Here is a 12230-nt window from a genome sequence, read left to right on the forward strand (position 1 = left end):
TTCCAGAACCACATAACACAGACTTAATCATCCAATGAGTAGAAGAGAGAGCCATTTTTAGAAATGTATTTCTCACAAAAGTAAGACAAATATTTCACAATCTTTCAACAAGAAGAGATAAAACCAAGCAACAAAATTACTAAACTGCAAAGAGATAAGAATAAATGTCCCCAAGGGAGAAAGGACAGAATCTATTTGGTTCAAGTTGAGAAGTAAAGGAGGTACATTTATTTTAACAGTAAGTATTTTATAGGCCTCCAAATAATTGGAGAAAGATAACAGAGCAAATCTGCATGGATATTACAGAATAAAAGTAGCTCATGAGAGACCATGTTAGAACTGATGTCATACTTATCCCACAGAAATACATTTCTGGAATTTTATCAATTGTTTATCAGTCAACATGGTAAGGTTCAATTCTTAATTAATTTGTTGGAGGTCTTTCCAGTTCTTTATTAACAATCTTGGAAGATTTATTTCACTTTCTCCTGTTGATAATGAAGGAAACAATTCTGGATTCTCAGCGGAGTTGTAGATGTTTTCATTGTTATCCTTGGGAAACTCCGGGCTTTGAACGTTCCATCAGCTCTTAAAGGAATTCACTTATATTGGATGACCACTCTTTTGAAAGACTTTAGTTGGCTCTTTTTCCCAAACCTAAAGCAGGTGGAGTTTTCATACTCTTCCTTATGCAATCTCCCTTGCCGAGAGTTTCCAAACAATAATTGAACCAATCCACAGGATATCCAGCAGTGTACAATTGAATGAAACAGCAACCAAAATGTTCATCACTAGACTCAAGCTCCCAATAAATAATACAATTCCTTCAGGTCAATCATCCTTAACATTTGCAGCAATGGTATCACCTGCTTTGTGATTACCTCAAGGACACAAGTTATTTTCATTTTGGCCTATTTGGAATCACAATTGCACCTCATTAATCATTTCCTGTCTATTTATTGAGTTCAAGCACCTACAGATCTGCTTTGTGTCTTGATTCTCAAATTGGCCATCTTCAGACCACTTCATTCTTTGTAAGCCTATAGAGTTGCCTGTGTTTTATTTGAAAGTAGCTGGAAATAACTGCTTTCCCAAAACCTTCCTAAGGCAGCAGCCTTTCGGTCTGAGAGAGGATTTTCTTCCATGAAATTGAACCACCGTCACTACCAGAATTCTATCCAAATGTGAAATCTACGCATTATCCAGTTACCTGAATGGAAGCACAGACTCCAGGATTGCCAAAGTTGGACCGAGCTATCTCGTATACAACCAATCAAAGTCCATAAAATACTCTTTCATGGACTGATTGTCATAAATTTAGCAAAATGAATTATACTTCATCGGCTCCCAACAAATTAATTTTCTTGTCGAGTCTGTCCATAAATTGTAATTGTGTTAATCCCTCTTCAGTAACCAAGTCACCCATATTCAGTTCCAAAAGTACTTTACCAGTAATTTTACTTTCTCCTGATAACGACAAAGCCAAAGGCCTAACTTGCAATTGGTGACAGTTTCATGGTCACTATTTCTGAGCACAGCTTTCTGCCGTGATATTGCCACATTCCAGACCATTAGCTTGGGTCTCTGGACTATTAGTCCAATGACATTACGTACACCATCATCTCCCACTAGCTCTAAATGAATATCTACAAAGGGAAGAATCTGATCAGAAATCTCTAACAGTTGTATCAGGAGAGTAGTCATGTGATTACAAGCATCATAGAGTATTTGGAAAGAACAAAATGTGTAGCCAAAGGAATGAGATAGTCTATGTGGATTAATAAATTGTATCTTGTATAGCACTCCAACAGAAACAGATTGGAAATGACATAAAAGGGAGTGTGATGGAACAGACAGACAAACGATTCAAGGGATTCAGCAAATGGATATGATTAATTAATATCTCATAAACATACAGCTAGTAAAACTCCCTAGGTATTAAATGTAAATAAACAACCTAGAGCTAAAGACTGGATATCAAAGCTTGATAACGATATTAAATTTTAAGTAGCAAACTTAAAAGGTAAATAATTGGTTGGAAGAATTGGCAGATAAGTGGAAGACACAGGTTGCAATTTTCCAGCTGCACCCGGCACAGAACACATCCGAGCAAAGCAGGGCCAGAGAATCGCGGACATTCCTCGCCGGTGCCAAACCTTGTTGGTATCTTCCCATCCACCACTCCCAGACAGAATCTGGTCCCCACCCAGAAAGAGCAGGAACCAGATCAACTTATTTAAATAAGCTTATAAAACTGCAGGGTCTGTTTCAGGCCAGATTGTCCACGCTCCCAGGGTTTTCCAATGCTCGGGTAGAGCAGGAACCTGGCAAGAATCACTACTGCCGTCCAAAAATGGAGACCAGGTGTGATGGCCACACCAGGAGAACTGGGAGGCTCCGGTAATCGTGGACAAGGTTGGCCAGTGCCAATCTAGCACTGGCAGTACAAAGCCAGGCTTGCCAGTGTTACCAGCAGACTGAGGCCCTGTTCCTCTCAGAACCAATACAAAATTCACCACTCTCAAAACATGACAAAGTGTAGGAAATTTGTGATCTGATGTACGCCAGCACTCCTAGTGCAAATTTCTTGCCCAAAATGACATTTTAGTCATTTTTTGGGAAAAGTTTGCCCACAATCTCTGTTCCAATTCCATTCTACTCCTTGACCATTGTCTGAAGCCAAATAAAATTGCACATGACTTTGGTGTTGTGTTTGACCCCAAGGTGAGTGTCTGAACACAGATCTTCTCTTCAGCCTTCAGTTCTGGGCTCCCACAATCCCAATTTTCATCTCAAATCTCATTTTCCCTGGGAGAATTTCAGCTCTTGACTTGGACATTTTAATGATCAGCTGTTCCATTGACTATTATTTAAGAATATTTTCATTCTTTACTCTTTTTCACTAATGTATTACCACATATATTCTTGTCTGAAATTTTATCAACAATTATTTTTATTTATGAAGTAACTTTAGCACAAGTAAAACACATTGAGTTATTCATGTGTACAATGGTCAGGTATGGAGATTTGAAATGGAACCACAGATGGAAATATTCAAATAAATCACCAAAAGCTTAGTCAAAGAACAGGATTTTGAAGAGTGTCTTAAAGCATAAAAAGAATAAAGCAAAGGAGTTTAGGGAAACTTCTGATCCGACTGTGCAAACTTTCAGCAAAGCATATCGCTAACCCAAGGCTGCAAGGCCCAAGCCTGCATGACCTCCGAGCCCACATGGCCCCCGAGCCCGCGTGACCCCCGAGCCCGCGTGACCCCCGAGCCCGCGTGGCCCCCGAGCCCGCGTGACCCATCTCCTACAAGCAGAATTACAAATGGGGTTACAGGTGGGAACATATTACAGGTACCCTGTCTTACTCAATGGCACACTTTAAAGTTTATTTAAGTTTACTTATTAACGCCATAGGTGGGCTTACATTAACACTGCAGTGAAGTTATTGTGAGAATTCCCTAGTCACCACACTGTTCGGGTACACTGAGGGAGAATTTAGCATGGCCAAGGCACCTAACTAGCATGTTCATCGGACTGTGGGAAGAACGTGCAGACACTCAAGCCAGAAATCAAACCTGGATGCCTGGTGTTGTGAGGCAGCAGTGCTAACCACTGTGCCACCAAAAGCAAGCATAGGCCTCAGCCACTTTAATGTTAAGAGGGTTCGAGCCTACATCATAGAATCCCACAGTGAGTCTCCTACAGAGCATCCCACATTATTTATATGGCTAGTCCAGTTAAGTTTCTGGTCAATGGTAACCCCAGGATGTTTATAGTGGTGGGGGTTCAGCATTGCTAATTCCATTGAATATCAAGAGGCTACGGTTAGATCGCTTGTTGAAGACGATCGATGCCTATTACTTGCCACTTGTCAGCCCAAGTCGGGATATTGACCAAGTCTTGCTGCATTTGGACATGGACTGCTTCAGTATCTAAGCAGTCACAAATGATACTGAAAATTGTGATAATCTAACAATAAACACCTTATGATGGAAGGAAGGTCATTGATGAAGCAGCTGAAGATGGTTGGGCCGAGGACACGACCCTGAGGAACTCCTGTAGCAGTTGTCCTGGAGTTGAGATGGTTGACCTCCAATCTCCACAATTATCTTGTCGGGTGGAGAGTTTCCTCCCGATTCCAATTTAGCTAGGGCTCCTTGATGCCACACTCAGTCAAATGCTGCAATGATGTCAAAGGCAGTCACTCTCACCTCATCTCTGGAGCTTGGCTCGTTTATCCATGTTTGAACCAAGGCTGTAATGAGATCAGGAGCTGCATGGTCTGGCAGCACCCTTACTGAGCATCACTGAGCAGGTTATTGCTGAGTAAATGCCGTTTGATGGCGTTGTCAATGACCTTGTCATCACTTTACTGATGATCAAGAGTGGACTGTTGGGGCAGTAATTGGCCGGGTTGGATTTGTCCTGTTTTTTGCATTCAGGACATACCTGGGAAATTTTCCACATTGTCAGGTAGATGCCAGTGCTGTGATGTGTTTAATATGGCATTGTCTTTTGTCAATTTTAGGACCAAATGTTACAACAGACTATTCTGGACACATTCCAGAAATTCAACAGAATTACATGTTCTAGTCTGCTTGTTCCAATCTGTATGGAAGGTAAAATCTCTCATTAAAACTATTCAACCTTTGCTGCATGCTTGTCTAAAGTTTATATATTTACAATGTACCACTTCACAACTGCTACCTGGGATTATACACAACTCACACTACAGTCTGAAATTATTTTATGTTTCTTAACTTTACCACCCCCATAAATTCCTCATTTATCCTGAATTATTAAATTTATTTAACCTCCCTCCATTTTCTCCAACTGTCCTGTAGACCTGGTAAATTTCATATTTCTACTTTTATGTTTCCATAAATGGATGGCACAGTGGTTAGCGCTGCTGCCTCATGCACCAGGACCCAGGTTTGATTCCCAGCTTGGGTCACTGTCTGTGCAGAGTCTGCACATTCTCCCCGTGTCTGCACGAATTTCCTCCGGGTGCTCTGGTTTCCTCTCACAGCCCAAAGATGTGCAGGTTAGATGGATTGGCCATGCTAAATTGCCCCTTATTGTCAGGGGAACTAGCAGGGTAAATACTATGGTTTATAGGGATACAGCCTGGATGGGTTTGTTGTCAGTGTAGACTCAATGGGCTGAATAGCCTCCTTCTGCATTGTAGAGAAGCTATGATCTCTACTATTTATAATGCCATCATCTTGATTTGATTTACTTTTGCCACATGTATTAATATACAGTGAAAAGTATTGTTTCTTGCACGCTATACAGTCAAAACATACCGTTCATAGAGAAGGAAATGAGAGAGTGCAGAATGTAGCATTACAGTCATAGCTAGGGTATAGAGAAAGATCAACTTAATGCGAGGTAGGTCCATTCAAAAGTCTGACAGCAGAAGGGAAGAAGCTGTTCATCAGTTGGTTGGTTTGTGACCTTAGATTTTTGTATCTTGTTCCCAAAGGAAGAAGGTGGAAGAGAGAATGTCCGGGGTGTGTGGGGTCCTTAATTATACTGGTTGCTTTGTCAAGACAGCAGGAAGTGTAGACAGAGTCAATGGATGGGAGGCTGGTTTGTGAGATGGATTGGGCTACATTCACGACCTTTTGTAGTTCCTTGCAGTCTTGGGCAGAGCAGGAGCCCAGACCAAGCTGTGATACAACCAGAAAGAATGCTTTCTATGGGGCATCTGTAAAAGTTGGTGAGAGTCGTAGCGGACATGCCAAATTTCCTTAATCTTCTGAGAAAGTAGAGGTGTTGGTGGGGCTTCCTTAACTATAGTGTCAGCATGGGGGGGACTAGGACAGGTTATTGGTGATTGGACACCTAAAAACTTGAAGCTCTCGACCTTTTCCACTTCATCCCCATTGATGTAGACAGGGGCATGTTCTCCTTTACGCTTCCTGAAGTCGATGACAATCTCCTTAGTTGACATGGAGGGAGAGATTATTGCTGCCGCACCAGTTCACCGGATTCTCAGTCTCATCCCTGTTCTCTGTCTCGTCATTGTTTGAGATCCGACCCACTACGGTGGTGCCATCAACAAACTTGGAAAATCGAATTGGAGGGGATTTGGTCAGACAGTGATAGATGTATAAGGAGTATAGTAGGGGGCTGAGAACACAGCCTTGTGGGGCACCGGTGTTGAGGATGATGGTGGAGGAGGTGTTGTTGCCTGCGCTTACTGATTGCGGTCTGTGAGTTAGGAAGTTTAGGATCCAGTCACAGAGGGAGGTGCTGGGGTCCAGACCACGGAGTTTGGAGATGAGTTTTGTGGGAATAATAGTGTTGAAGGCCGAGCTGTAATCAATAAATAGGAGTCTGACATCTGTGTCCTTGTAATCCAGGGTTGATTGCTGGCCCAGGGAAATGGCATCTGCTGTGGACCTGTTGCAGTGGTAGGCAAACTGTAGTGGATCCAGATTGTCTGGGAGGCTGGAATTGATTCATGCCATGAAAATCCTTGCACTGTCAGTAAATCTGGGTATGCGGCTATCTATCCTTGCATCTAAGTTGTTGATAAATAGAATAGATCTTTGTGGGTCACCCTACAAATTATAGCATTGACCTATTATCCCAACTTTCTGTCTACTGTCAATCAGCTCACTTCCTACAGAGCCATTTGAACAGATAGAAGTAGTTTGAATTTTTAAGAAAAAGCATTGCCAAGTTCAGTAAAATAAGAATAATCTTCTGCTGACCCTTCTGCAGAGACTGTGGAGCTCCCAGAACATCAATGGAACTAGCTGCTACATCTCCTTTCTCTGAGGGACTCAGATCTGCCTTGACAGAATTCCCAGGGGAAGTCCCAAGGGAGAGAGAAAGAAGCAGAGTTGTGGAACCTCAGGAAATTCAAAGCAAATGATTGACCAGATCAGCAAGAAATTGACCAAACTAATTGGCAAAAGTGGGATAAACAGATTTTGAAACTCACTCAGTTTTGCTTCCCTTTAGCATCATTAATTATGTTGTATCTATATATTGTTTAACGTACCTGCTTTCACTTTAACACCATTTGCCACAAACTTCCACTTCCAGGAACTATTTCTGACTTTTCCTGCAGTCCTTGCACTCTCATCCTCAATTTCTCTTCCTCCCTGTCCTGGCTAACTCCCAGCTATTCCCAGCCTCATTGACTCTCAGCCTTGCCTCCGAGCCTGTCATTGCCCAAGTCCTTATGCTGCATCTTCAGAGCTCACCAGTCCTGGGCTCCATCAAATAAGAATTCTCACAACACCAGGTTGAAGTCCAACAGGTTTATTAGGTAGCAAAATCCACTAGCTTTTGCAACGCTTGCTGCTCCTTCATCAAGTGAGTGGGAGTTCTATTCACAAACAGGGCATTTAAAGACACAAACTCAATTTACAAGATAATAGTTGGAATGTTAGTCTTTACAGGTAATCAAGTCTTAAAGGTACAGACAATGTGAGTGGGGAGAAGAGTATTGTGTCCAGACAGGACAGTTAGTGAGATTTTACAAGCCCAGGCAAGTTGTGAGGGTTACAGATAGTGTGACGTGAGCCCAAAGTTCCCGGTTGAAGCCGTCCTCATGTGTGTGGAACTTGGCTATCATTCTCTGCTCAGCGACTCTGCGCTGTTGTGTGTTGTGAAGGCCGCCTTGGAGAATGCTTACTGAAGATCAAAGGCTGAATGCCCGTGACCACTGAAGTGTTCACCAACAGGAAGGGAACAGTCTTGCCTGGTGATTGTCGAGCGGTGTTCATTCATCCGTTATCGTAGCGTCTGCATGGTCTCCCCAATGTACCATGCTTTGGGACATCCTTTCCTGCAGCGTATCAGGTAGACAACATTGGCCGAGTTGCAAGAGTATTTACCGTGTACCTGGTGGATGGAGTTCTCACGGGAGATGATGTCATCCATGTCGATGATCCGGCATGTCTTGCAGAGGTTACTGTGGCAGGGTTGTGTGGTGTTGTGGTCACTGTTCTCCTGAAGGCTGGGTAGTTTGCTGTGAACAATGGTCTGTTTGAGGTTGGGCGGTTGTTTGAAGGCAAGAAATGGGGGTGTGGGGATGGCCTTGGCGAGATGTTCATCTTCATCAATGACATGTTGAAGGCTCTGGAGAAGATGTTGGAGCTTCTCTGCTCCAGGGAAATACTGGACGACGAAGGGTACTGCGTCCCCCCGGGTGAGTGAGGGAACGTCTGCCGGCTCCATTAAGTGGCAAGAGTTGATCAGTGCAGAACTTCAGCTGCACCAACCAGCCTATGCCACTAGATGGGGCCTGATGACTGTCAAACAGGTCAGGCCTCACTCACTGGGTAAAGGCAGCAATCAGCAAACTTTGGAAAGATAAAGTTTAACACAATATTACAAATGATTTCAAATTTCAAAAACAAAAGCTGATGTAGGAAACAAAGCAACTTATTGAGCAAAACCGAAGTCACAATAATTAAGTGACAATGTCAAAAATGAGTAAGAAATAATGACCACAAGTGTGTGAAAGGACAAGAGTGTCCGGCCCACCCAGCCTCAGGGCACTGCCTCACTCGCTCCCTCAATCATCCAGTACCAGTGTGCTCGTTCCCTCCCTCACCCACCCACCCTCGGGGCCCCTGCCCCCACCTCCACCTCCTCCCCCGCCCCCCAACAGCCCCAGGGCCCCTGCCAGCATCCTCCCTCGCCCACCCAGTCTCAGGGCACCGCCTCACTCACTGAGCCTCAGAGCACTGCCTCACTCCCCCACCCCGTCTCAGGGCGCTCCCTCACTCACCCAGCCCCAGGGCATTGCCTCACTCACTCACTCAGCCTCAGGGTGCTCCCTCACTCATTCACTCACATAGCCTCAGGGCGCCCCCTCACTCAGTCTCAGGGTGCTCCCTCATTCCCTCACTCAGCCTCACAGCCTCCCTCACTGTGAGTGCATCTGTTGGTGTGTGGGGATGAGGGTGAATAGAACATTACAACGCTGTATGAATGGACATCCCAAGACTGGGAGTAAGTCTGGACCACACCCAACTATTCACCCATTTACCCTCACTCAATCTCACACTTCTTAAGTCGTCCCTTGGAGTTGAGACAGAAACAAAGAAAATACAAGAAAAAGAGGAGGCCATTCGGCCCATTGAGGCTGCTCCACTATTTATTATGATCATGGCTGATCATCCAATTCAATAGCCTGATCTTTCCTTCCCCCCCATATCCTTTGATCCCCTTCACCCCAACAGCTAATATTTAATTCCTTCTTGAAAACAACCTTGAACAGCTTTCTGTGGCAGTGAATTCCAAGGCTGGCCACTCCCCCTCTCCATCCAAACTGATCTGCCCCATTTCCTCGGACTGAGCCCTGCCTCTGAGGATCTGATTCCAAATGAAAACTCAGTTGTTGGCAGTCGCTGAGGAGTGCAGACTCTCACAGGCGGAACAGACAATGACTGGGGGAGCTGGTGGCTGGGTACCCGGGTGAACATGCACTCCTTTAGCTGCAGGTTACTGTTGGCCATGAAATCCAAGGTGGAACAGCAAATTGCATGGAGGGTGTAGAAAGTCTGCAGAGGGACCTAGATAGGCTGAGCGAGTGGGCAAGGACCTGGCAGATGGAGTACAATGTTGGCAAGTGTGAGGTTATCCACTTTGGTAGGAATAATAGTAGGAAGGACTACTACTTACAGGGCAAAAAGCTGCAGCATGCTACGGTGCAGAGGGACCTGGGGGTCCTTGTGCATGAGTCGCAAAAACCCAGTCTGCAGATGCAGCAGGTGGTCAGGAAGGCGAATGGGATGCTGGCCTTCATAGCAAGGGGGATAGAATATAAAAGTAGGGAGGTCTTGCTGCGGCTGTATAGGGCATTGGTGAGGCCGCAGCTGGAGTACTGTGTGCAGTTTTGGTTGCCGCACTTACGCAAGGATATTTTGGCCTTGGAGGGAGTGCAGAGGAGGTTCACTAGGCTGATACCGGAGTTGAGGGGGTTGAACTATGAGGAGAGGCTGAATAGACTGGGCTTGTACTCGTTAGAGTTTAGAAGGATGAGGGCAGATCTCATTGAGATGTATAAAATGATGAAAGGGATGGATAGGGTAGAGGTGGAGAGGTTCTTCCTGCTCAGAAAGGACAGCAGGACTAGAGGGCACAGCCTCAAGATACGGGGGGGGGGGGCACAGTTTAGATCAGAGTTGAGGAGGAACTTCTTCACTCAAAAGGTGGTGAATCTCTGGAATTCTCTGCCCGTTGAAGTGGTGGAGGCTGCCTCGCTAAATATATTTAAGACGGAGGTTGATAGGTTTTTGATAGGCAAGGGGATTAAGGGTTATGGGGAGAAAGCAGGAAAGTGGAACTGATCCACTTCAGATCAGCCATGATCTTATTGAATGGCGGGGCAGGCTCGAGGGGCTAGATGGCCGACTACTGCTCCTATTTCTTATGTTCTTATCCCCATGTTTCTCCTCCCTCACAGAGGAGAGGGAGAGAGGTGGAGCAGCACCAAGGAGCCAGGTGAGGCAGAGGAACGCGAGGAAAACCAGGGGGACGCAGCTAGAGATAGAAGCCAGGACACAGGCCAGAGGGCAGCAGGAGGCAAAGCAGCCGGAGCATTGGGAAAGGGTGGTGTCTGGAGGCCCCATCTGCCTGAGTCTCTTCACCATTACAGAATTGCAACTGCCATCATTTGCTGCTCTTCCAATCACAGCCTGTTTCTTTCCCATGTTTGCTGCTGATAGTTAGGCCTGTCATTGGAGGAGCTGCAACCATCAGAATTACTGGCCTGCCTTAGCAGGAATTTCATCACTCAGCAGCAGCGGCACAGTGGCACTGCTGCCTCACAGCAACACGGTAGCATAGTGGTTAACACTGCTGCCTCACAGTGCCAGGGACCCAGGGTGGCACGGTTGTACAGTGGTTAACACTGCTGCCTCACAGCGCCACGGATCCAGGTTCAATTCCAGCCCTGGGTCACTGTCTGTGTGAGGTTTGCACATTCTCCCAGTGTCTGCGTGGGTTTCCTCTGGGTGTTCCCGTTTCCTCCTACAGTCCGAAAGACATGCTGGTTAGGTACATTGGCCGCGTTAAATTCTGCCTCAGTGTACCTGAACAGGTGCCAGAGTGTGGTGACTAGGGGATTTTCACAATAAGTTCATTACAGTGATAATGTAACCTACTTGTGACACTAAATAAACAACTCCTGTAATTCCATCATAACCTCTCTGCTCCTATATTCTACACCTTGGCTAATAAAGGCCTTCTTAACCACCTTATCAACCTGACTTGCTGTCTTCAGGAATCTATGGACAAGCACTACAAGTTTCCTGGTCTTCTGTACTTCCTGGTGTCCTACTGCTGAGTGTGTACGTCTGAAGGAAACTCTGATTTCTAGGAGAACCTGTGATTGATTGAAACTTGCTGAATTTAAAGTTGTGATTTTCAGGAATGCTACAACTTTAAGACTGACGGTATTAGTCAATGTGAGAGCATCCACTTTGGCCCAAATAAAAGAGGGTACTTCCTAAAGGGTGAGAAATGAGACATAATGGGGGATCCATATATTATATATTGTATATATATATTATGTTATATATGAGAAGATCCAGGTACACAGGTGATTAAAATATCATGAATAGATACAAAAAAAATTATAAAGGTTAATGGAATGCTAGCCTACATATCACGAGGAACAGAATGTAAGGTGAGGTAGCTGTACAAAACCACAGTTGGACAACTGTGAGCAGTTCCGTGCCATCACGGATTAGGAAGGATACAGTGATCCAGGAGAGTATAACATGGATTATCTAGATTGGTACCTGGCCTCAAGGGATTCATCTACAAGGAGATTGGCCAAACTACAGATTACAAGGTGGTTTGGTCAAAGTTTAAGATATTAAGGAGAACAGGTAGGGGATATTCGGAGAATACTAAAACTATGGTTCTGAAAACTGAGCTCTGAAGAAGAGTCATAGAGATTTGAAACATTAACTCGTTTCTCTCGCTACTGGACCTGCTGAGTTTGTCAATGATTGTGTAAAAGCTGAAGACTCGAAATACAAAATACAAGCTGTACCTTTGAAAACATTTAATAAACTAAAGTCTTCAATGAACCAAATTGTTCAAGATTCAAACAAACAAGTTTGAGGTTTCCTACAGGTTCCTAGAGGAAATAGCAACTGTGAATTCCACTGTTGGCAAATCAAAACAGGAGTTGAGGAAAATCAATCAGAAATACAGCCAGGGACAACAGCAGGCAGAAAGCGT

General features: G+C 44.7%; 1 protein-coding gene across 1 annotated transcript in view; it reads right to left on the reverse strand.

Moving 5' to 3' along the window:
* Positions 1–12230, reverse strand: part of LOC145361488 (glycogen [starch] synthase, muscle-like) — an 89510-nt gene that overhangs the window by 59003 nt on the left and 18277 nt on the right. The gene's annotated exons all lie outside the window — the stretch shown is intronic.

This window comes from Carcharhinus amblyrhynchos, chromosome 35 (assembly GCF_965287045.1).
Source record: "Carcharhinus amblyrhynchos chromosome 35, sCarAmb.v2.hapA, whole genome shotgun sequence".
NCBI lineage: Eukaryota > Metazoa > Chordata > Chondrichthyes > Carcharhiniformes > Carcharhinidae > Carcharhinus > Carcharhinus amblyrhynchos.